This window comes from Maylandia zebra, linkage group LG2 (genome assembly GCF_041146795.1).
Source record: "Maylandia zebra isolate NMK-2024a linkage group LG2, Mzebra_GT3a, whole genome shotgun sequence".
NCBI lineage: Eukaryota > Metazoa > Chordata > Actinopteri > Cichliformes > Cichlidae > Maylandia > Maylandia zebra.
The window spans coordinates 16,015,980-16,041,460 of record NC_135168.1 but is presented as its reverse complement, the minus strand read 5'-3'; the positions used below and the strand labels follow the sequence as shown (position 1 = coordinate 16,041,460).

Genomic DNA, 25,481 nt, shown 5'->3' with positions numbered 1-25,481 from the left:
AAGGAGAAACCCTTCTGAAATTCCTTGCCCCTCGGGAGAAGTTTTTCTTGTGATCATAAAAAAAGGCTCCATTCATTCAGGAGCAGTCACTCAGGGCGATGTAATTTGGGGCTCATGTGAAATGACTCCAATGAACTTCACTAATTCTGAAATCCTTCCCCCCATTTTTCCCTGTTTAATTTTATTTCCATGCTAATGACAAGAGTATAACTGTGTTTAGCTAAGTAAGTAAATAATTAGCCTCCAGTGATTGTTTTGCCATCATGGGGAATTTGACAGTCTTTGTTGTTCTTTGTTGTTGTAAGCATCTTTCAAATCTTAATTTAATACTTAAGATTGTGTATTATGATTATTAGTTTTGGCTTATTTTAAGTTTTATATCTTGATCCCTTATATTCCCAGTGCTGACATTATCTCTTCATAACAAACTTTATATGTCCTGCATATGAATGACAAAGGTTTATAAGAATTACAAAAGAAGCCAAGACATGCTGGTACAAGAAATGTAAGTCCAAAAAGCTTGCCATAGAATAGTTTATGTGTGACCGATCCTGTGCATGTGAGCCTTTTAGTCAGGAGTCCTAAAATGTGATGTTTGATTATTATTTTGCTTATGTGAAGCACATAACAAGTCGTGACATAGAAGCAGACTATGTATCACATAGCTTAAAGTACCTATATCTTGTAGATATGGTTAATCTTCATACATTTCTTGATCTTCAGTAACCAGTAGGTTTGACTCGACTTGTGTGAGGGCATGCAGCTCTGACTTCACTACAGTAACAGTCAGGGTTGGGAAATCAGAGCCTCCTGGTGGGATATCCAGGTTTAATCAGGACGGCTGAGAAAGGAAAACAACAGAGAGGAGGGAGGGAGGGCAGGGAGAGTGATGAAGGAGGTGGAGGGGAAGTGTGGTGGGGGAGATGTTAAACTGTCAAGGAACTCTTTAAAAAGGCGGTCACACTTTGGCTGAGGGCAAAGCTGGCCAGACCGTCTGTAACCTTTGACTGGAGTGTCTGAGTGCTCTATTCTGCTGTGCTTGATTGCAGATGCTCTGTGAGACAATTTGATATCGATCTGACGGAGGGGAGAAGCCAGACCTGTCTGGCATGTTTAGTAGTAGTTGCCTGGAGAGTTACGGTCCCCAGTCGTATTAAACTTGGCAAGCGGCTGCTGATGACTCCATAAGATATCAGAGGGCACCATCTCCCATTGAGAGCCAGAGCTGTGCAGAGTAACCATCTGTCACAATGAATGATTTGGACAAAAACTCTCAAAATGAACTCTAAAATCAAAATTCTGTGTCTTGGGGTAATAAATAACGTCAACATTTCTTTGCTCCACTGGTGAGAATAATGTTACAGTGTTGTGCATGTCATTTTTATGTGTTTGCCACATGACTATAGGGTTTCATGGTTATTAAGAGGAAACACTGCTAAAAATGACTTCTCCAGGCACTACAAAGAAGCTGTGTAGTGTAAGGTTTTGAAAATGAAATAGCGCTGAAGGAAAGTACATGTATCAATCTAGCTCAAGCGCTACCCCAGCCTTTGGTCTTCAACATATTGTTTTATTAAAGGTAAAACAACATTGCTGTTTCTGAAAAAGTTAGAAACAACAATGTTGTCCTGTTTTTGCCAGAAAGGCAAAAACAGCCTACCTCTCTGGAATGAAGCAAATAACATCAGAGGATCGGATCCAGCGAGTATTACTTTCATTCTCAAGCATTTGCAAGAGGAAATCAAAAGTTTATATCATCATAAAACACATTTTATATGAGACAGGATTTTGATTTGTGATGAAACAACAGGATTCACAGTCTGTATACTATGATGTAGCACTGATTGACTTATTATTTAATAGCCTACAAGCTTGTTTCATTATGCAGTGATGGCCTGATACCAGTTGTCAACACTGCAAACCCAGCTAAAGCTCCATCTCAGCTTCCCGATCACACAGGTCATCTCAGGGGCACCTCTTATATCACTTCTCCGAGATAAGTGGTTTGCCTTCTCTTTCCCGTAGAAGGCCATGTTTTTTTTGCCAAGGCCACCCATAAGCAGAGAGCCAGATATTTTCAGAAAAATCCAGCAACAGATATTTGTAGGAGATGCGGATTACCTGTGATATTCCCACATAACCCCCCGAGCACCACTGGAGGAAGGTATGCACCACACTAGACCTGCCAATGATCACAGAGGCTGCTGTTCCGCTAAAGATTAAGAGATTAGAGGGAGGACTGGGGTCATAAGGATCAACGGCCTATGGGGAACATATGCAGTGTACCACTTATACATAGATGGAGGACAGAGGAGCATTATACATTCAGTGGATTATGATTACGATGTAGACAAACAAGACATTTGCACCGGGAACATACTGGGTGGCCTCGTATGAATCGTGACTTTTTCAGGTGTAACATAGAATACAATATTTGTTTATTCTCCGATAGCTGAGAACAGCTGTTAATAGCATATTTGTAGAGTAGCAAAGGAGGAGGAGTCCTTTTGGTTGCCGGCAAAATCCTATTCATTTAAGTGATTGACAGCTAAAGTACTTCTAAGGCTTGCCTAGCCACAGTATTTAAAAGATTACCAACTGCCTTGAGAAATACTTGGTAATTTAATAAAGAGTCAAAGATCTTAGCCTGTGTACAAAATCACTTACGGCAAGAAGTAAATTGCAACTCCTAAGAAGCATTTTTGTAAGAAATATTTCATCATAGAGCTGAAACGTTTATACTGAAACTAAATTAAGTTTAGTTTATCTGGCTGAGTGAAAGCACTTTTTGACTTTGGGTCAACTTTTATTCAAGGATTAATGCATCTAAAAACTTTAATTGTACTCGGTGGAGCAGGTGTTCATGACAGAGCTTTAAATTTGTATCTTTCTCTGTCTAAAGTTGAAATCATTTTAAACAGCTGACACAATGAAAATATAGTAAAAACATAAAAACCTAATATAAAATCACTGTCCCACTCTTTATGGTGAAACAAGCATTTCATACAAATTATGATACTATTATGCCATCTCATATCATATTGTACAGTATGCGTATTGTGTAATTGTTAAAGTTAAGAAGAAGTATAATGTCTTTGTTTTTGTTTTGTTCTCAGCCCACTGTTACAAAATCTGCCCTGACAAGACCAAACATAGTCATTTGTAATGGGTCAAGCCTCTTCTACTAAATGTGACCAGCTGGCATTCATGTATCCACCATGTTATTTTAAGTGGTTTCCATAGTGCTTAGCTCTGGGTTCAAATATGAAATTACAACTATGACTCTGAAACCAGTCAAACAAAATGTGCCTGCCTTGGAATTTCAACTCATTCTTTTATACAGGTTAGATGTTTCCTGACCCTGGGAAAGCTTGTTTCCACTTAGGGGGATCCGTGCTTTGATGGATATGCTTGAATGAATGAATGCAGCACTATGCAGTTAATCATTGTATTGGGCAGTGGAATAGCAGCTGGTATGCTTGTCTGAATTAAAACCATCAAAGAAAATGGATGGCTTGAATGTTCAATAAACTCAGTGGGAAGCATAGAGGGCAGACGTTACACCAAGGAGATCACTATAGTGAGATGAAAAACACAATTATAAGGAGGTTTATCAGGGTTTTTATTTGCTGACTGAACGTGATGGATTTTTTTCATTTATACAAACGAGTTTGGCTTCTTTTCCCTGTCTAATATGGAAGTCACTAAATACACCAGCTTCTGAATAACCATTTAGTGTTAGTAAGAGAAAGAAAAATGCACTTATGTGAATTTTCCACAACAGTAGCAGTAGAAACCACTGGATACAAGCAGGTCTATATCTTCTGGAAAGAGGAAATTTTCCCCTCAACATCTCACTCCAGAGTGGGGGACCCTGGATAAAAGTGTCTATGTTTTTCCTGTCAGCACTATTTGAACATGGAGTGCTGTATTTGGCAAGCAAAGCATGCCACCGCCTGCCTGCTGTTTGTCATTTCAGGCAGCCAGTGCACCGTCTCTCCCACCACCTCAAGAGGCTTTCCGGGGGCTCTGGGTCATAGGTTTAAGCTCTAGTGAGGAAAAATAGTATCTATAGAAACCTATTCTGTCTTTTCTTGGCTCGGTGTTTGTGAATTTTTCTTCACTGCACACAATGCTTTGGCTGCCAGTGGTATAATGAAGACCATTTTGTTATACAAACAAAATGCATGAGGGGGAAGGGGACTAATACCTTAAAGCTACTTTCCACTGCTCCTTATTCATAAGGGGTCACCACAGTGGGTAGTTCCACAAATTTGATTTGGGAGGTTTTTGCACCAGATGCCTTCCTGATGTAAACGTCAAGGGATGTGCATCCCCTCTTTGGAGAACAAGGGGACTGAAACCTCGTTCTCCAAAAAAAACTAATCACTTTCATTGCCTCTTTGCAGCAGCACATCAAGAAACAGTAAAATAGTGAACCACATAATGTTTTTGTGTCAGTTTTACACACATAATTTGACTTTATTTGAAGATTTGCTTCTCCCAACCTGTTAACTGTCATTTTCCTTTTAGCTTAGCTTTGACTTCAACCAGTCACTGCAACCTGTTCTCCACCCCAAAGGCTTCAAATTGCATTGCACTGGCTAGTCTTTTTCATGCATTTTTCATCATGCATCGTGGTGCTATAAAGTTCAATCGTCCCTCAGCATATTAAATGGATTCACTTCCATTAAATGGATTGCAAGAAAATGCTCTGCTTGTGCTGCAAGGAAATGATGGACAAACCTGTTGGATATGGCGGAACTTTGTTTTGGTGGTTAACGTGAAAGGTTATGGTTTAATACAAACAATAGTGTTTTTATAAAACTAAACACACAGTGTGGGTGCTTAAATCTAAAAGAAAATTCACAGAAAAGACAAAGTTGAAAAAAAATCATATACAAAAAGCAAACTGAAGAGATAATAATAGCAATCCAAGCTGGGACTTGAATTCCTGTCTTCTGATTTAAAGCACTGTGATTATGCTATGAGCCTTTCAACTTGCCTCCTACCTTTTGGGCTTTTATTATTGCTTGTTTCTTCCTTTTGAGGCACAATAGTAAGGGATCACCCACTGCATTACAATATGATGAGAACAAATTCTTGAAATAGCAACAGTATGTAACAAGTAGGAAGTAACAACGAGTTGATCTTTGAGGGAACAACTTGGTCTCTTAACAAAATCTGATTTTCTGTGTACATGGAAACAACCTTTTCTTTCTATCTAATGATTTCAACGATAGTACTAACTAATTAATGTCTAACTGATAATAGAATAAAAGGAAAAAATGAGCAGTTTTTTCAAAACATCCCACAGTTATTCATTCATTACTCCCCATGTAAAAGACATTCAGTAGTTTGGTCAACAGCAGCAATTCCTACTATTCAGCATTATTTTAAGTATCACTGAGAGATACATGGAAGCACAAAGGTAATCTTCTATAAAATTGGATCCAAGTCATCATGGGATGCAGCTGAAAGTACTGAATTTTGTGTTAAGATTTACTTTTCCGCTGTATTGCAAAATTGTAAGACTGCCCTCTTTTTTTAAAGTTAAGTAACTTCAAGTGTCAACATGAATAGGTGCCTGTAACGTGTATTAGAGTTGTCAGTTTTACATTGGCTAAAACGTATCCACATTTCCTAAAACATGTGTTTAACATTTTCAAATGGACTGTTTTCATCCCAAAGAGGATCTTTTTCAAATTCCTTCATGAAGACAGAATGCATGAAAGAACCTGAAAACTAAAGGGTTGGTTAAGTCTTTCATAAAATCTGTTTTTGGAAATGTGAACACAGTACATCTTCATCTTAGTAGGCATGGAGTAAGTCGCTTAAGTTTGAATAGATTTAGACATTCAGTAGGTCCACTTTATGTACTCTGGTGCATTTGAAAGTGAAAAATCTGGATGTTAGTGAGGAAACACATTCATTTTCATGCTGTAAAAGGATAAATATTGTTGTAAAATAATATATTTTCTTGCTGTGTTTCTTTGCTCACAGTTTCTTATCAGCTCAATGTCTGTAGCAGGCTCATTGTCCTGTCTCTGTCTGCTGCCCTCAAATAAGAAATCCACTTTCTGAAATATTACCAGCTTCCAGATAAGAATTGAGAGCAAGCAATATCATTTCAAATGTTCAGCTTTGTCAGTGTTTCCTGGTGAATAGTTGTTCTGAAAGCTGCCATTTCACTCACATTGTTAAAAATGTTATATTATACTCCACAAGCAAAATAAATACAGATAACTTTTCTATCATGTTTTTTTTTCCTTATCAGCAAAATGAAATTACTTAAATCGAAAAGCAATTTAGCTCCCTAAATGGAAGGACTTGGTAAATGTTATCAGCTGCTTTGGCACAATAACTCAAGTAGCTACAGCATGACTAGCTGGCACAGAACAAAGCAGTTACACATGAAGCAGGATGAATAAAACAAAGCAAAAAGAAAAGGAGAAATTCTGGTTTAAATGCATGTTTTCCAGAGTGTGCTTATTCTCATAGTCTGATGAAGTGTCGGACTAGTTCAGTATATCTGGCTAAAGTAAAAGTTACTTATCACAGCAAATACCAGCTATTCTCTGTAAATTAACATGGTGTTCAAAACAGAATTTGCATTTTCTTACTGGAAAAAATGGTTACTGATTTATATTATTACTTCTTTTGGAGAAAAATGCATCCATAGAGCAAGATATGCTTATTTTTATTGCACCATTGGATGAGACAAAGGCCTGCATTAACACATGACCATCACAATGTAAATTGCATTTCATTTTCATTTAGGTAATTTGTCACTCCAATCAAAGTAATCTATCCCCTCTGTTGTTTATATCACATTTCCATGGTTGTATATACACTCAACAAAAATATAAACGCAACACCTTTGTTACTGCTCCCATTCCCCATGGGATGGACGTAGAGACCTAAAATTCATTCCAGATACACAATATAACCATCCCTCCCAAACAGTGGTCACAAATCAGTCCAAATGTGTGGTAGTGGGCACATCTGCCATATTGAGATAATCCATCCCACCTCACAGGTGTGCCACATCAGGATGCTGATCTGACATCATGAGTAGTGCACAGGTGTACCTCAGACTGCCCACAACAAAAGGCCACCCTGGAATGTGCAGTTTTTTGCGCTATTGGGGGTCTGGGGACCCAGAACCGGTCAGTATCTGGTGTGACCACCATTTGCCTCATGCAGTGCAACACATCGTCGCATGGAGTCTATCAGATTGTCAGTTGTGGCCTGTGGAATGTTGGTCCACTCCACTTCAATGGCTGTGCGAGGTTGTTGGATATTCGTGGGAACTGGTACACGCTGTCGTATACGCCGGTCAAGCACATCCCGAACATGCTCAATGGGTGACATGTCCGGTGAGTATGCTGGCCATGCAAGAACTGGGACATTCTCAGCTGCCATCTGCCCTGAACAATGTGAACCATGATTCATCCGTGAAGCGCACACCTCTCCAACGTGCCAGACGCCATCGAATGTGAGCATTTGCCCACACAAGTCAGTTACGGCGACGAGCTGGAGTCAGGTCAAGACCCCGATGAGGACGACGGGCATGCAGTTGAGCGTCCCTGAGACGGTTTCTGACAGTTTGTGCAGAAATTGTTTGGTTGTGCAAACCAATTGTTCCAGCAGCTGTCTGGGTGGCTGGTCTCAGACGATCTTGGAGGTGAACCTGCTGGATGTGGAGGTCCTGGGCTGGTGTGGTTACACGAGGTCTGAGGTTGTGAGGCCGGTTGGATGTGCTGCCATATTCTCTGAAACGCCTGTGGAGACGGCTTATGGTTGAGAAATGAACATTCAATGCACGGGCGACAGATCTGGTTGACATTCCTGCTGTCAGCATGCCAATTGCACGCTCCCTCATTGCTTGTGGCATCTGTGGCATTTTGCTGTGAGACAAAACTGCACATTCCAGGGTGGCCTTTTGTTGTGGGCAGTCTGAGGTACACCTGTGCACTACTCGTGATGTCAGATCAGCATCCTGATGTGGCACACCTGTGAGGTGGGATGGATTATCTCAATATAGCAGATGTGCCCACTACCACACATTTGGACTGATTTGTGACCACTGTTTGGAAGGGATGGTTATATTGTGTATCTGGACTGAATTTTAGGTCTCTACGTCCATCCCATGGGGAATGGGAGCAGTAACAAAGGTGTTGCGTTTATATTTTTGTTGAGTGTATTTCACTTTGACAATCTTTAATATGGGCTGCATAAGAATTTGAGTTGCACAGTCGTAATTTAGGTACATTTAGCTCTGAAAACAAAACATGTCAAGGCAAGAAATTGCACTTATCTCTGAAGCCTTGTAATATAAAAACTATGATAGAAATGTTTAAAAGGGGGGGGGGGGGCTCTAAAAAATTGTTCGATCAAAGTCTGACAAGAATCAGTGTCGTTCTTGTTGTAACAAAACAGATTCCCTCTAAAACAGGAGGTTCCATTGATAAAATATTTGGATCATCTTGAGGCTGTGAAGTTTGAAACCTGGCCAATGTGGCACTGTTTTAACACAGACCTCAGTTGTCCTGTGAGTATTGGTTTTCTTACGGTAACTGGAATTCCAGCCTTGACTAAATATCTTGGCAGTGAGATGAGTTGACCTTGGTTACCATCTCTGGCATGTCTGCATAACGTGGCAGATGTCATCACCTTCTATCACAGAGGTATTTCACTGTCCTGTTTTGACTCTTCAGATTCACCATCTGTCTATCTATCTATCTATCTATCTATCTATCTATCTATCTATCTATCTATCTATCTATCTATCTATCTATCTATCTATCTATCTATCTATCTGGTAGTTACTAAGGAAAATAAAAGCTCTAAACTAATGTAGATAAGGTGGAACTTCTGGAACTGTTTTCTTACACAATCATCCTTACTTATCTCTAATGTCTAATGTTAACCAGATGTAATACCATAATAACTGTTTAATAACATAGATAGGATGGGTTCAAAAGCAGTCCTTTAAAGGGCTTTATCTGGTTCTGTGGTCTTAATGGCACTTAATGAGTAAATTTCTCCAGGCAATTTGAAGAACTTGGAGGTTTTCTGTTGGTTTAGGCTGGGTGAGTTGCTTCTGTTGGACTGACTTGATGAAACTGAGATCAGGGATTTATGGGAGCGTCTCACTGATGATAGATCTTTATGAGTCTGGCTCTACTTGGAGTGATTGTCATGCTTCAGAAGAAATTTGGGACTCTTCGCATGTTTTTTTAGTGCAGTTTCATGGTGGCCAAGAATCTAAACATCTAGAGCTTCTAAAACTTTTTTTTTTAAACTGCAGCTATTTGTGAAAAGTTGCTCTGTTTTAGGACATTGCTAAGTCTAAGATCCATGCCAAAATGGGGCATATATCTTAGAGGAAAGTAAACAGTTGAGCCATGAATCAGGGATTGTAGCATGAAGACCCAACACTGTGGCACAAATAATCCCAGCTGTCCCCCTTCCTCTTCATTATGATGAGAAGGGTTCATCATGTGTGAAACTGAGACTAGGTTCATCTGATGCAGCAGAGATATTTCATGGTTATCAAGCACCATCATTAAGCATGCTAATTTTAGAAAGAGGCAGCAAGAGTTAGCGATGTGTGAACACCCTCATACAGCTCAGAATATATATTAGACAGATCAGTGCTTAATGTGTAGTTTTGGCAGTTTATGAGAATAAGCCAATGATCTGTATATAATGGTAGCATTTTACTAACTTAAAAACATAATTTTAAATATAAAAAGCGAAATCTGTATTTACAGCACCCATTTGGAAAGAATACATTTTCATTGGATTGGGCATAAACAAGCCTGTATGTTTCATTTAATCAGTAAAACAACTTTAAAAGCATGCAGTATATTTTATGAACTTATAACAAAGCTGTGCAGTATACTACAACCCAAGTCCAAACATAGAAAAAGCTGTGCAGTGTCGTGTAAATGTGGACTGTTTGTCAGGTGCATTGTTGGCATATATTTCCAGGCTTCTGTAATTAAATATTTTCATTACAGTGCGTGTAATGCCTTGCAATACAAACTACAGCTTATAGTGGGTATCTTCTTGTTTTCGTTCAGTAGAGACTTGGCAGTTTCCTTTGTGTTTAATCAACTTGTGCACCAATCTGACCAGGAAAAAATACATCTGCGTGGGACTACTTGAACTGCTCTACCGTTCAGGGACATTTTTTACCTGATCGATTACAATCTACAAGAATCAATACTAAAGTAAATACTTTTTAGATTAATATTTTATCCCTTGCAGCATGGTGTGCATCAGGTCAAGGTCTTTGGGCTGTTTTTGGCTTGCCAGAGCTCATGCATGCATAGCTGAACTATTTAGCATATCAGTGAACTTTATCTTTTCATGTGTTGCTTATGGAGGTAACTGGATATGTACAACATGATTCAATATTCTGAGTATATATGAAGTTATTTCTTTTGCTTTCAGTTTTCAGTCACTAAACAAATTCCAATGGAAATTAAATGGCCTTTATTTCTTGTTTATGTGCCACTGGAGGAGAGTGAGAAAAGAACCAGAAGCTATTAAAGGGAGATGTGAAATATCCCATCTCTAATGCATTTAAGGGGGTAAAATAAAAAGCACACCTGTCCCAGTAATCACTGGTACACTGCCGTCTCATGCTGGTCGGATTATGTCATCTAGCACATGGTGAGATGTGATATACGATGCTATGCCAGTGCCATACAGAGTCGGTAACCTAATCACACGTACTATTTTGAGAATGTATGGCTTTTCCCAAAGCACAAATAGGTTTTCGGGCATGCTGGATGTAGTCACCCCCGGCGTTCTTACGCTTGGATCCCCAAGAGAGGGTATCCGTTTCATTTCCAGTCCAGCTGGAATGAAAATACACATTAGCTATTAGGTCTTATGACTGACCAGAATGATTTGCCAACTGTGTGTGAGCATGTTCATGTATCAATGTCTGCATGCAGAACAGGACCTTCAGCAGTTTCTTTTTAACAAAACATGAGTGACTTTTACTTTTACTCAAGTATGTTGGGGTACAGGGTTATCCTGTGGCGCTGGGAAGTGTTTTGTGTTCAAGGTAAATCTTTGGCATAGGAACTTACAGTTTGTTGGATACGAAAGGGAAGCAATTTTACTTGTGGAATTTGGAGCTTCTTCAAATGTCGAATGTAATACTGGACGCAACATCATCATATAGGATCAAGTTTAAAGCATGAATTATTTGTTTGTCAATCACCTGATTAAGCTGGAACTGGGAACAGAGAACAAATTAAGACAGAACATAATATTACTCGTCACAAAGATGACATCTGAAGTAGAATTTCCACGGATTTTCTTATAATAATGTTCAAAATTTGATATTGTTTGTTTTCATGTTGGGCCAATAAATTAACATCTATTTCTTGTTATACATGCAGTGAAGATACATGTGGTTGTATTTCCTGCAAGAACCAACAAGCGCCAAAGATTAACTAAAAGCCTTTCTACAAAAGATTGTAAAGAGATATGCAGACACTTGACTTGGCCTTTTGTATTCCATTCACAATGTACTGACAAAATTGTAATGAATATGATACACTGTGTTAATGTGGCAATTTGTTGCAGGGCTGCTGTCCTTGTACACTGAAAAAAAAGCTGGCAAAACAAAGTAACTTACTGGAAGAGCGGGCTTTATTCATTCAACAGGGAATCTTATAGTAGGTTAGTAAGGGATCCCTTGACACTTCTTTCTTTCACTTTTTTTTTGGAACATGAATTCTAGTTTAATGTTGAATAGGTTGCAGTATGAGTACTGTGATGAGCTCTCTGAGCATGTTTTCATGCTAAATGCTTTAAACAGATTGTACTTAATGATTAAAAGGGAATGTGATTGTGGTTGTGTTTGGTGCAGATGGGCATAATATAAAGGGCTCAAGTGCCCAGATGTTGCATAGCTCAGTATCACTTGAGGCATACAACATTTGAGAAACTCGATGATGTGGAATTACACACAGGGACCATGGTGCGATTAGAAGATGGCAACAAATTTAGAACTGTTATAAATGTGAAATATAGAAATGGTGCGATAATATTTATGGCACCTTTAAAGCAGAATATTGTCATTTAGGAAGTACTGGGCATAATGTGTTTTACTACTAGGTATTATGCCATTTAACTACACCATTGGGTGTGGCATTTCTCACAGCAGGCTTGTATTAGCAGGAAAAGCACATGTGTGCCAATAAGCTGTGCCAGAATGCACAATACATGGGTCAGACGAGCCTTTATTAATGTATTAGACAGATCCGTGACTGGAAAGTCAAAATATCCACTGTGACTAAGAGGTGTTTAATGTTGTTGTTGACATGGAATTGTGTTACATCTGGATACAAGTGGAAACAAGAATGACGATAAATCCCCTGAAAGGTCTTAAATGTCTAGCGTTATGTGTATTAAAGGCCTTCAACCTTAAATGAAGTTAAAGATAGTGTTCACAGACTGAGCGGAAAGATTGAGTTTATCTCCACACCGGTGATCATTGACATGACATAAAGCGGGCACTCTGCCACGTCAGGTAATGAACATTTCAATAGGACAAAAAACGCTGTTTATTTTTTTGTTTTGTTTAGTTTCTAGGTTTAGCATGTTTTATGTCTTATCTTTTGTCTTGGCTGATCTTAAACCTCAGCAGTGTATCCAAGCTTGGTAGCTTTGTCCCTTGTAAATTTAGTTCCCATTTGTGCTGTAAAAAAATGTTAAAGGGCACCTGTTATGGCTCCTATTTTTATTCTTGGAGTCAACTAAGTTCAGGTAGAACTTCATAATATAGCCCATAACGTATAATTGTAAATTTAGGGTGTATTTCCCCCCCATCTAAAATGCTTAACAATAGGTGGTTAGCTGACTTTGGTCAAGTATTTGATTGGAATTCCTCCTTTAGGAGGTAGTTTGGCCACTTTCAACCAGTTGGAGACCCCGTGGCAGACCCAGGACACACTGGTGTGACCATTTATTTCAAAATGCAGGTGACAATAAAATGTGCAAAAATGATTAATAATAGACTAATAATAGACTAAATGAATAAAATATAGACATATCTGTATCTAGGGTCATCTTGGGAGTGAAAGAGAATGCCCACTACTACTCACCAGTTGTATTTCTCCAAGACTTCCACAGTCCATTTTCTTCTTCACATGGAAGATTGTTTGATAACAGCTTGAAGGACACCTCATGAATGAATAATGCTGTGAGAAAGAGTGACTCTGTAAGAACTCTGTCTTTCACAAGAAAAGGTGCCCCTTTTTCCTTCTCCTCCTCCTCCTACTTCACATTTTTCTTCTCTTCAGCTGTCTCTAATTAGGACTTTTACAGACGACAGCATTAAAATGGCCCGGAACTACTGCAACTAATGAGACACCAATGACAAGGCAGATCTTTCATGCACAACTCCGTTTGTCAAAATCTATCTTTCATTTTGTGCTTTGACAGCCAAAGTTTGTTCAGCACTTTGTTTCCCTTCACACCTGTTGACAGGCTTTAGCGGAGATTTAAGCAGGTCACCGAGTTGGCTTGTTTTTGGCAACGTTTGCAGTATTGGATGCTTTCAGTGTTCAGTTTTCACAGGCAGATTATGGACGTGTTTGCATGCTTGGTGTCAGTGTAGCGTTTGTTTTAACCACTCTGCTGCTGCCAGTGTTTCTGTTATAAATATAACTGAAAATATATTAAATATTTTCAGTTATCACATAGGCAGAGAGCAGCTGGATTTGCAGTCAAATGCTATTTGCATTCGTCATTGTATTGTAAGATAGGTTTGAACGTAAGTATGAATTCAAAAACTCAAGTAATTTGTGAAAACAAAGATTTTAAAAATAAAAAAGATCACTCACATGGTCCTACATCATTTAAATTTAGATAACTACTATTGAAAAAACATGTTCAAACTGACTGATGATCAGGTGACTCAAAAGTCAAACTAATTAGTAGGAGACTTTTTTACTTCTTATTGTGTAAGTGGTTGTGTGTGTGTGTGGTGCATGTGTGTGTTTTGCTTTGTTAGAGCAGTATTTAGTACAGTAGTTTTTAGATAACAAGCTTGTTATCATCTGAATTCTGAGTCATCTGAATCATACTGTCAAAGCACAAACATTTACTGTTATTGTAAAGTGACTTCAATTAGTCTACCTAAATAGCCAAGAGATCAAGTAACGAACAGGACTTGTTGCTTCAAAGCAGAAAATAATTGGTTACTCATTAAAGGCAAACTCATTACTCATAGGTACTTTTTAGCAACTACAAATGAAGGTAAACTCATTTGCAGTCAGACCAGAAAAAGAGTATTCCAAAGTATACTGAGTTAATATTTACTCTGTTGATGCAGTAGAAAAACAAACATTCTTGTCTTCCACCATGACCGCCAGTCACATTCAAAGCAAATGTGCGTGATTGGTGTAAGTGAATCGATTTGGTTTTGACCAATAAGGTTTCCTGCTTAGTACCAATGACTGCACATAGCACTCCAGAATTTCAGTCAAAATTGAATGAAGTTTATAAGCTGCGAACAAATAAGAAACGCTTTAATACATGTCATATAGGATACAATTTGATTCATTGTTATGTCTACGTTTTGGTCTACATGTGGTGTTTACTGTACCTTGGCTATAGCATTGGTTAGCACCATTACCTGACAGTAAGACTGTTCCTGGCTGGCTGGGGCTCTTCTGTGTTTTCCCTGTGCTTCCATAGGTTCTCTACATGTTCTCCAAGTTAACCCCACAGTCCCTAAGACATCAATTGTAAATTGTCCATAGGTGTTACTGTGACCATGAGTGGTCTATATCTTTCTGTTGGCCCCACAATACACTGACAACCTCCTTGGGCTATACCTTGCCCCCACCCCCTCCATTACTTGACGTATTTACTCAGATGCACATATTCGCTTATGTTAGAGGAACAGACATCTGTTTTGTATCCATTTATCTCCAGAGATAATTATGTGGCTATTGTTGCTTGAATGCAGCATCATGAATATTCATTGTTTCTAAAGATAAAATAATCATCAAACTGTGAGGTTATGTTTGGAAGCAAACAGATGCGGATGATTAAAAGGCCTTTTTACGAGCAGCAGGAGAGTCAGACAGCCTTCAGATTGTCCTGAAACAGTGGACAATCTGAGACTCAGTGACCTGTGTAGAGGAAAATTGGAAGCTAAGTGGTGAGAGTTCCCATTTATTTGTTATATCGAAAGCTGTTTCCTAAACGAGCTCATAAAAATTATGTCCAGTGAGTTTGATGATATCACAGTGCTCCTCAGGAAATTTCAGCCATTGAGTAGTATTATATTTGTGTAGCGGGATGCAGATGTTATAGAATGTCAGGCAAGATTTACTTGCAGTTCAGGTGCTGAAGTCCAGTTAAGAAAGTTCACCTTACGCAACAAAAAATGTGATGATTTACGCAGAGAGACACCATAAAATAATCACTGGATGTGTTTATAAATGAGTGAGCTTGTTTTAAATGAGATATTGTTTGACTTAATGATTTGGTTTTTTTGGGGGGTTTTTTTGTTGTTTTTTTGTTTGTTTGTTTTTTGGTTTTTTTTTGGAAGTGACTTAATGATTTGTATGCAATTAGCCATTCAGAATCAGCTAAGGTGAAGCATGAAAGGTCACTGAATCACCAGCTTCATCTGGTGCTTAATGAGTTAATCAGAGCTATTGGAGAAGACAGCAGCCTGACTTTCACACTCAATTGGCATTTAATTTCATTCATGTCTTACACCAGGAAGCCCCCCCCCCCCCCCCCCCCCCTTCCCCTTTTTCATTGAAATCAATCAGTGCAAGGTGCCAAATTTCCCCTTAACCAGCAAACATGTCCATCTCTGTTCTTGCAATAACTTGCACAGAGCTGGAATGTAGCTGCCTGTCTCTATTCTAATCTCACATAAACTGTGGTAGTATTTAATATGCTCTGAAATGTGAAATTTTGTAATTTTGTAACAGGGCTTAATGACATAATGAGAGAAAGATTTAATGTTTAAGATAATTAGATAATTGAAGAAAATTGTTTTTTCTTAAAACCAGACAACACTCCATTGTACTTCTTTATATAATTGATTAAAGTGACCCATAAGGAGAATTAACTTGCATACTTTAAGTCACTGAATTACCTTCAAACATCACCCTTCAGAAACATCAGTTTCCCCTTTTTCTAATCCTGAAATTGCCACTCATGTCAACTCTGAAGATCCAGGTACAAACATGTTTAGTTTAGCAAATCCAGCCTCTTGGCAACTTGGTATTCTGGGGTGCAGACACTATTCTCTCACATCTGAAAGATATACATTTCCTCCTGTTTTCTTTTCTTTCTTTTTTAGGTTCAACAAAATAAGTGAGTTTGAATTTGATTAAGGGACATAAGGACATAGTTGACTGAATTACCAACAAAGGAAGAACCAACGTCTATGGCTTTGAACACGGTTTCATCAGTTTGAATCTTGTATACATTCTGTACACAACAACCCAAGGCTTCTTTTCTGCAGTTCTTGTGTTTGGAAGAAAAAGCAGGATGTCACAGGAAAAGAGCAGTTGTGCTCAGTAAACCCTCCCTTGGTAAATAGAGGTTCAAAGGGGTATATTTTCATTACCCTAGGTTCAGAGCTACAGCCTCTCTTCTGTCGACAGCTGGACCAAAAGGTTACAGAGGCTTGGTCGGGTGGCAGTAATTAGAGATCCACGACAAGCTCCTTAAAGAAACTGATCTGTATTTGGAATCAGAGCCATAGACCAAAGAATTTATCTTTAAATTGCCAATACTGAACTGAATTGAGCTGTATGTTTATCTATTTCTATACTGAATGCTTTTCTCTTACAGCAAAAATCCCATCAGACCATTCGAGGTTTTACCCAGATTTTCTTGCGTTGCTGCAAGCTTCTTAAAGGGTTGCTTAGAGGTTATGTTTGCCAAGTAAATTGTAAGTTTATTTTTTGGGAATTCAAGGCAGATGTTGTGTTTAGATAATCATTGCTTAGTAGCTGCAATGCTCTTAGTTTTTACATTACAGTGATCACTGGGAGTTCTCTGTTACTTGGATTTTTCTGATTTAAGATAAGATTAAAGTAATGGGACAAGGGAGGAAGATGTGTGAAGACAAACTCATTGAGTGTCTGACTTTGGCTGCTCTCCAAGTTGCAACCTAAGCTTTCCTGACATTCCAGAACATACTTGTGTGGTCCCAGAACAATTTAGAAATCATTAGTTGAAAACATTATTGACCTCCTGTAAGCCCTGCATTGTTGATTTGAATGTTTCTATCTCAGGGGAGAGCTCCAGGGAGCTCCAAGGTGGGTTATGGTCAGGTCTCAAATCTCTCAGCTATGTTCATTGCAAAATCTGGATCTTTGATCAGTCTTAATAGCAGTGTCTGGATCTGGTAAAGCAAAGCTGTCTTCCAATCTGGCTCGTCACAGATCAAACTGTAATTTTCTCCAAATATCCAGCTGTCCAGCACACAGATGTGACTACAAAGCAGCCTGAAGCTGCCATCCACAGCTGTGAAACAAAGTTTAAAAAAGACCTAATTCATCTGTCATTGCCTTTTTTTCTTCTTCTTCTTTAGCCAGAAGGGGACGGTACTTCTGTCTCCTAGTGTTTCACATTTCACAGCTCTGCTTTGTTTTCTTTCTTTTTTCAACTATCAGTCCATCCTCTTTACAATAATTAGCTTTGATATTAATTATGTGCGTGACAGCTAACAAGGAAATTCAGGTTGATGAGGGGCATCGTTGTATAATGCAGCACATGACAGCAATTTTAAGACAGAGAGAAGCTTGTACACTGTTGTAACTTGTGCAAAACTAGAATGATTTAGAAATTGTCTGTTTGAATTAGGCAACAGTGAGTAACTACAGACTTCATAAATGATAAAGAACAATAATGAGGTTGAGTGAATTTATTCTTCACTTAATGGCTGATTTTTATGCTGATATCATGTCTAAATCCAGGCTCAGACACAGAATTCCAGAGGGTCAGAAACACTGACACTCAATCTTTCTTTTTCTAAATGCCAAACACAAGTGCGTGCACTAATTAGAGGCTCCAAGAAATCATTGAGGGGTGTGGAAGCATTGTAATCTGAGGAGAGGCCGTTGTGTGGTGGCTAGTGCTAGATGGGACCAAAGCCTGAGGGGTTGAAAGACTTCAGTTTAGGTTTGGTGTGTCTGCCAGTGGTGTGCAGTCATAACATGAGCTTGCACACTCCTGTGCATTCACTGTCATTAACAGCCTGCAGCTGTGGCTTTGGAAAAACTTATCACGATTTGTAATCATTTCTCAGATAACACTGTGCATTGCGCTAAGGATATCTTTCACAGCCATCGGTGGCTTGAGGACTTAATAATATAACTTTAGTGTTTTTTAGCATAGGCTATTTTTATGCATTCTGAGAGATACTACTTTGTATAATAATTGTTATCTACCAACTATAGTCTCACAGTAATGCTAATTTTAACTCTTAAAGTTGATGTGTTTTACTTTTCCAGAAAATCAGAACTGTGAATTTTCCTTTTCATCTTAATGAAAAAAATCGAGGCGATCGTGGCTCAAGAGTTGGCAGTTCGTCTTGTAATCGGAAGGTTGCCGGTTCTAGCCCCCAGCTCTGACAGTCTCGGTCGTGTGTCCTTGGGCAAGACACTTCCCCTGTTGCCTACTGGTGGCGCCAGTGTCCGGCAGCCTCGCCTCTGTGGCTACAATGTAGCTTGCCATCACCAGTGTGTGAATGTGTGGATGACTGAATGTAGTGTAAAGCGCTTTGGGGTCCACAGGGACTAAGTAAAGCGCTATATATATATATACACAAATACAGGCCATTTACCATTTACTAGCGTAAAGCTTACATTTTAATTGTTCATTTTTGCAGTGCACTGCTTTTAGCAAATCATATACCAGTAATTTATAGCAACACATGCTTTGTATCATTTACTTAAAATAATACAAGGAAAACAACATGAACCAAATTTTACTTTTAATTGTAGTAAATGAAAATTTAAATATCCTTTCTATTTAGGGTTTTAGGTAGACACAGACCTGGTATGAAATGGGCCATCTGATATAATCTTTAAATGTTCTACAGCAGGTGTGAGCAGATGTTGTTCATCTCCTCTTAGTCAAGTTGATCTTGTGGCTAAAGGAGGACCACCATTCATTCAAATCTAGAAGGTAAATGCTCTGAGGTCATCAACCATGACTTTTCTGACTTCCATGTAGGTAGTTTCATGAAAAAGGAACGTTTCAATGCAGGGGATCAACAGTATCACATTAATACATTAACGCTCAAGAAAACCATGTGGTTCAGGCCTTTAGTGCAAGGACTGATTCCATATCTTTTGACCTATAACTCCCTCACTTAAAATGTTTTTACAGGTAGTAGTTTTCCCCTAATGATAGAACTGGATGCTTAAAAGGTTTGAAAAGTGAAACGGACGCGAGCATATGTTTGGCAAATCCTTTCCTCCCTTTGTTGGTGTAAAAACATTGAAAGGAAAAAGATTTTCTGAGTAGCATGTTATAAGTTTCCCAAATTAATCATTGCAAGTCCAATAAACTGTCTTATCCTCTTGTGTCCTTTGGGATCAGCGTGTAAATTACACCTGGAATCACACAGACTGCCCTTTTCAGCATACAAACCCATAGTCTTTTGTACGTTTCTAGGTAGATCCAAAGGGGATTTTGTTTTGTCTTTTTTCTCAGATATTATTAAAAAATGATAAAAATTATCAATTAAGTATCTGCAGTGGGATCTATTCTAAGGACTTATAGATGTGCTTATTCAGTCTAGTTAGGCTGTCAGTCAAACTTGCATTAACTTGACATCCATGTCAGCTAAAAATATAAATAACATCAATGATATTTATAGATGATATCTACAATTGTATATATCAAACAATGATAAGCTGAGTAAATGCAAAATGCAGTTTTAAAATGATTTTAAAGTGATCCAAACCTACTTGGCCCCATTTGAAAAAGTAATTGCCCCCCAAACCAAATAACTAGTTGTACCAAGCTCGGCAGCAAGTTCTTGGATTTCTTGAGATGTTGTTTTGATTCTTTTGTTACCTCGTGGATGAGTCGTTGATGAACTCCTCGAGTAATTTGGGTGGGCTGGCCACTATTTGGCCACTATTACACTGAGTTTTCTCAATTTGTAGATGATGACTCTCACTGTGGTCCCAAAGCCTTAAAAATGTCTTTGTACACCTTTCCAGACTGACATCTTTTCTCAAGTTTCTTTAAATTGTGGGATTATGATTTTTTGGGGGGGTTTTTGTGAAATTGAACTCAGATTTGCAAAAAATGTGGTTAGTCACAGATAATTCATGATTTGAAAGGCAGGGGGCAAATACTTTTTTACACAGGAGCAGAAACTTTAAATTAGCTTTTTTCCCTTAATTAATGAAATCTGTTTTTGTTTGTTTTTCTTTTTGGTTTCTTTTATGTTTTACACTTATATAAATTGTTGAGGTGACTTTTAATAACACATTTAAAACTTTGTATGATATATGATGACATATCCAAAAGATCAAAGGTCAGAGTTATTGTGACTTCAATTCAATTCAATTCAATTCAATTTTATTTATATAACATCACAACAAAAGTCGCCTCAAGGCGCTTCATATGCATCCTACTCTTGTAAACATGACATACCTGGAAGATATTTCCCTATATTGAGCCACAGCCAGCTTCTTGGGAGAAACCTGTCCGAGTATATCAGGGGTCAAAATGTCATATAAAAAAAGAAAGCTTTCACTTGACACATTATCTCATATCTTTGTGGAGAAATTTGGGCCCACTCTTCTTTATAATGTTGCTTTACTTCAGTGAGGTTTTCGTCTAAGCAAAGTTCCCTTAAGTTCCCAAATCTTGAAGCGATTCTGTTTCTATTAGTGAAAAAAAAAACAAGTCTAAATGATCACCCCTGCACCATTGTGCTTTACAGTTGGGATCAGGTGTTTATGTAAAAATGTTGTGTGAACGCTCCAAATCAGCAAACTACTAAAAACTCTGAATTTATAGAGGTGGTCATACTTACTGATGATCAGTTAATCACGTGCATTTGATCAGCAGCACATTTATGCTACTTACCCTCTTAATTCACATCAAATACCTGTGAGCGATACTTTTTGATTTGCAAAGTAATGCATTGAACCCTGTGCAAAACTGCCCTTTTCACAAAACTAAAATGTTATTTTATCTGAAGAACAAAAATGGGAATCCAAACATGCTTCATATTTAGCAGAACACTAGATAATGACACAAATCTTAAAGCTGTTCAAACTTTTTAGATCACGTTTCAGCTTCCAGGTTTTAGAAATTGTTGCTTTTGTTAATTCTAGATTTACAAATGTGGTTTTAAAAATGTTTTGTTTTTACACAAAAGGTGCAACTGCAAGTTTCTTCAACTTTTGCGGTATTCTTTTCAAACCTGCTATGCTTCCTCTTCTGCCCAACATGCAGAAGCTATGTCTGGCAGATTAAAGGGTTCCGCAGAGCCAAATTATTTTTTAATGGTATGAAAGTTTCTCGTGGCATGTTTCAGCTCCTTTTTTCTGGCTGGCTGACTGTAAACCCAAATGCAATAAATATCTTAAGCAGGTCGGGAATTTACTGCACCTGTAGTAACCACTGCACTAATTTAATAAGCAACAGATGTTGGACTGATTGCACTGAAGCTGGAACACATGCAGTAAAAGAAGGGAATTCTTTGTTAGGTACAGTTTCATCAAAAATGCTGCAGCTCTGTTGCACAGAGGCTCCTCATTCATTTTGATCAATAAGTAACAGAGCTGAAATTTGGATTTAGTATCATAGTGACTCAGCTGTCGATTACCAGGCAGGAAATAGCTGTTGTGAGTGGTTATCTGTGATCTATGCGAGGCTGAGAAAGTATTGGGCCAATCTTTTACCAGCTTTGGTCAAAATTATAAAATCATTTAATTAAGGTGCTGAAAATACATTCATACTGATTTATTGTGAATTTATTCAGTTAATTTATCAACTGTTAAAACAGCAAAAAAAAACACAGTATTTCCTTTAAAACTGTTTATGTAAAACCCCACATGAGAAACACATGTATTGCTTTCTCAGGTTTGAATAGCGGCTTGCTAGGCCAAAATTATGTCTGCTACTGTACTATAAGCAATACTACTGCCAGATAAACTCCTAAGCTAAGGATTAATTTAATGAGATACAGTAATTTTAGAATGTGAAGAAAGATGAATTTAGTGAACCTAACAAAAGCCAGGATGAATGATTTTCATTCTTCCATCTGGTTGTTTATGAGAAACATGCAGCAGCTTGGACAAAGGAGCCATTATCATTAGTTAACCTTAGCTTAAAGCTATATTTCATTTAATAAAGCATCTGGGTTTAAATGCAAGTGTGTGCTTGTATATGGGTGCATATGTGTGTGCATGGAGCTTTTGAGCACTTTTACTGTATAACTGTTACGGCCCCATTATTTGTTAAGATGTGTGTTATAAATCCTGTTATAAGAGTAGTATATATCTCACTATTTTCATATTTCTTTCCTTGTGTCTACTAATCTAAGTGTTCACACAATCATCGTTTTCTGTATGGGCATTTTAGTTTTCCTTTGGCAGGGGAAAGGTTAATGTTTAGCAGCATGAATGGTTCACCCACTAATGTGTGAACAAAGCACAATGGCTGCAGTGTATAGGCTCCTATTTATTCAGAGTCACTTCCTCCCTTAATAGTTGACTCTACTTTACTCACAGAGAAAAAAGTAGGTCAAGGAAAAGTCATGTTTGAGGTAATTCACTCTAGGGGACCACATCTCTGATCATTAGATGACATTGGTTAACCCTGAGTGTGAGGTCATTTTCAAGTCAAAGTTACACCCAGAACATGGCCTGAGTGTTAGCGTGTCTGTGCATATTACAGTGCATTGAGGATAAATTACAGAGGGAGGCTATCAATGAGAAGGCTGAAAAGGAAAAAGCATGAAAAGACAGTGTTTATATGAAAGAAGGAGGTTGTTTTTTTACCATGTGGATTCGACTTTAATCAGATGTTGGTTCTCAGGTGATGTACTCTCACTTTTAAGGACTCTCTGCTTTGATGCAAGTGCATAAAAGATCCACAAAGAAGAATCACTCTGATAATTCATTCTTCAGCTTCACGGTAAAATACCTGAACCAAAGAGGAATGCGAACACATTGTTCATCCACCTTCTGCAGTTACTTGTGATGGGTGTGTAAGGATGAGAGAGGATGTTTGCAGACGTTCTGGATTAACTATGATTTCATCCATGAAGATGTCTGGAATACCTATGATAACATATTTCATCATTTTTAGGAAAGAGTACCTAGAAAAATTATTTTCTCTGTTAACAATTTTTCAATTTTTTGCATTTTTGCACTTAAATTACCAGATCATCAAATTTTAACGTTAGACAAGTGGGGCCTGTTAGTGTGTAGATGTTGTTTTGGCTTCTTTTGTGGCCTCCTGGATAAGTTGTTGATGTGCTCTTGGTTTAATTTAGCCACACTAACCACAATAGGGATGGGAATCTCAATAGTTCAGTAGTTCAGTCCCTTGGAACTGTTAGTCAGCTTGGTTCCACTTGCACTTGTGCTACAATCAACTGATTTCAGTTCATTTGTTGGAGGAGGAAAATAAACGCTGTCTACAGCGTGGATATGGACATTACTTTTGTTTTTATTGCACAAAAGGAGAAGAGCAAAATGGTAAATTGGAAACAGATCCGGACAGAAGCAATTACATTATGTCAACTCTTTGCAAACAGTTGCATAGATAGCATGCTAACACTAAGCTAGCCCCAGCCCAACAGCCAGACCCTAAACTTCAACAGGTAACAAACAGAGCGGTCAGGCTGCAGCCTTTGTTTCTACTTGTTCATGTTTCTAAAGTAAAATCACAGGGCTGATTGCTTTTAAAGTCCCTTTGTGCTGGTTTTCATCTTTTCTTTGTATTGTCGAGTTTGTGTTTATACTTGCATACTTAGATAAAGATCATATTTGTCTTCATTAGGACAGGGATTTGTGTTGGTGTGTGGGACGATAGCCTATAGGTTCATATCATTAAATGGTAATCATGAGACAATGCGTTTCAGGTCTTTTTACAGAGAAATGTGAGGAATGTAACGAGTAGTGTAACAAATTAATTTCTCCTGGGAGTAATTAAGTAACGTGCTTCATTTAAGAAATCTTTTCTGTGTAATGTGTAATACATTACTTTTTTGAGTCATGACCACAACATTGATCACAACAAAGAGGGGAAACACCTCCAAAATATATAAACATTTGACCACGCAATTTATTTGCATGACTGTAATGTCTTTGGTATGCTGCTTTGGCGATGGTGGTGATTCAAAGTGAAGCCAATGATACCCACTGAGAATTGATATTGATCGATTTGAAATGATAAATAATATCAATAATAGAAACAGAATCACTAAATCGCTTATCCATTCCCCTCGCTATTTACCACTATTCCAATTTGTGGGTAATGGCTTCCACTCTGCTTCACTGGAGTCTTCCTTGTAATGCTTTCCAGACTAATGTCAATGATTGTTTCTCAGCTGTTTTCTTAGATTATAGCATTTATGTTGCTTTTTGAGATCTTTTAGCCTACTTCACTTTATAAGACAGGTTCCATTTAAGTATTTTCTTGATTCAGCATGTCTGGCAATAATCCGATTTGGGTGTGGCAAGTGAAATTGAACTCAACTATCCAAATGTGCTGCTTAATCACAGTTAATTTTATGATTTCACAAGGAGAAGCAATTACTTTTTTAGTCAGGGCCAGATAGAGTTGGGTTGTTTTTCGTCTATAATACATAAAATTAATAATTAAAAATACCAAATGGACAAAATGAACCTCACTGTAATGGGGATGTAATTAAAAGATGTCATTATGATGGCAAACAAAGCTTTAATAGCATGAAAGCTATCTCCTTATTTCCTCTTGACTCAGCAAGTGGATAGAAAAAGAATCAATCTCACACAATGTGATAAATAAACCATAGTCTAAAAATTAAAGATTGAATTATTTATTTTGAAGCTTGTTGTTAATAAACATGTGTAGTCCTGATGCAGGAGATAAGACTTTTATTTCAATAATGCTTGTTGAAATGCCTGCTTTTGCAAGAACTGCATGTGCAGTTTTGCAAGGAGTAGGATCTACCCTGAAAGTTGGCCCTGGTTGGATGAGACAATTTGTACTTGAGGGTATACTCTTCACATAGTTATGAAAGAGCCTGTTCATTGAGAATTCATGCCTGGGCTTTGTTTTTCTTTGCATCTGGCATATAGTCATTCAGTTTTTCCCACCTGGCACACAATCAAACCGAAATGAAGACATCAAAGTGGTAATTGCAATGTGAAGTAATTTTTTTTCCCTAAAAGTGTCTTTTTTTTCTTTTCTAATATGCATATTCTGTCTGATAAATGGAATCA

General features: G+C 38.0%; 1 protein-coding gene across 1 annotated transcript in view; it reads left to right on the top strand.

Annotated features, from left to right (window-relative positions):
• The window catches only part of pdgfc (platelet derived growth factor c), a 47,336-nt gene that overhangs the window by 953 nt on the left and 20,902 nt on the right, over positions 1 to 25,481 (top strand). The gene's annotated exons all lie outside the window — the stretch shown is intronic.